The sequence below is a fragment of the Micromys minutus genome, assembly GCF_963924665.1.
Source record: "Micromys minutus genome assembly, chromosome: 29".
Lineage (NCBI taxonomy): Eukaryota > Metazoa > Chordata > Mammalia > Rodentia > Muridae > Micromys > Micromys minutus.
This window is the reverse complement of record NC_137964.1, coordinates 28,186,576-28,188,133: the sequence shown is the minus strand read 5'-3', so window position 1 is coordinate 28,188,133 and position 1,558 is coordinate 28,186,576. Positions and strand designations below refer to the sequence as shown.

Here is a 1,558-nt window from a genome sequence, read left to right as displayed (position 1 = left end):
CAGGCCAGAAGAGACTAGAACAGCCTGGCTAAGGCTAAAAGGGCCAACCTCCTTCCTGCTTAGACTTGGATTTTTAATTATTTTTTTGGAGACAGGGTCCCCCTGGCTATCCTCATGGCAAGCTAAGCACATCTAGCTGACCCTAAACACAACATATGATCTACTTGCCTCTGCCTCATAAATGCTGGGATTGAAAGTGTACTTGGTCACTGCTGGCCTTTTGGGTTAGCAATCCAGACCCTCTGACCATATGGGGTTGCCGGTGGTCTGGACTTGGTGCCTCGATGAGCGACACTATGGGGATCTAACAGGTCTCAGTAAATCAGAAACTGATGCTGAGCATGGTGAGGCACATCTGGAGATGATCTTCCGATGCCCCGCTGCCACCAACAGAGCCTGATCATCCCTTCTCTGGCAACGTCAGCAAGGATCGCAGGTACGCAGACCTTACTGAGGACCAGCTGCCCTCCTGTGAGAGCCCGAAGGACACTATTGCCAGAGTGCTGCCCTTCTGGAATGAAAAAAATGGTCCCCCAGATCAAGGAGGGAGAAAGGGTCTTGATTGCTGCCCATGGCCACAGCCTTCGGGGCACTGTCAAGCATCCGGAGTGTCTCTCAGAAGAGGCCATCTTGGAGTTGAACCTGCCAATGGGCGTTCCCATTGTCTATGAATTGGACAAGAACTTGAAGCCCATGCAGTTCCTGGGGGATAAGGAGACCGTGCGTAAAGCCATGGAAGCTGTGGCTGCTCAGGGCAAAGTGAAGAAGTGAAGGCAAGGAGGCAGACTCCTACCCGACACCCTCCCTGCCTGTTCCTGCCTCCTGCACCCTCCCCAGCACCTACCACGCTGACTGTATCTTTACCATCTTAAGTTTAAGTTGTAGCTGCAGATGGGGACCTGTGGCTCCCATGTTCATTTTAGTATTTTATCTCCTGTACCCGCTTCCTTCATAGAATCTACTCAGAAGAGCACCTCTGGGTGCAGGTTCTTGGTTCACGTTCAGGAGAGTGGAGAGATAGTAATTACAGTTTTTCCTAGTTCTCTGTTTACTAAGGGTCTGCTTAGGAGGACATCAGGGAGGAACTGCACTGTGGTATGACCAATGAGGAGAAGCTGCGGTCCAGTTCTGTTCCTGGAACCTGTCCTGCATTCTTCCCACAATTAGGTAACTGGGGGCATAGAGCTGCTGGCCCTAGAAGGTTGGGATCAATATTGTCAAGTCTAAGTGTTACATTTACTTTTATTTTTGAAATACACACACACACACACACACACACACACACACATACATTCACACACACACACACACACACACACACACACACGGAACTCTGAGGTTGCTATGTGGCCACCAGAAATAAGCCATTCCTCATATCAAATGGGATAAACTCCTTGTACCTCTTGCTGTGTTTGGGTCCCTTTGCCTTGTTTTGTAGAGGTGAAGAGCCCCTTGATCATGTTTAAGTTTTTGTCTTTCACTGTCTGAATCATGTTCCAGCTGCTTGACCCGACTGTGTGGGTTCAGAACTCGTTTGGGCATAATGACTAAGTCTCTT

At 49.4% G+C, this 1,558-nt stretch overlaps 1 pseudogene across 1 annotated transcript; it reads left to right on the top strand.

Annotated features, from left to right (window-relative positions):
* Window positions 1-250: 250 nt before the first annotated feature.
* On the top strand, window positions 251-771 carry LOC308439509 (phosphoglycerate mutase 1-like; annotated as a pseudogene). Its single transcript has one exon. The product of its transcript is annotated as a phosphoglycerate mutase 1-like (transcript).
* The last annotated feature ends 787 nt before the right edge of the window (window positions 772-1,558 follow it).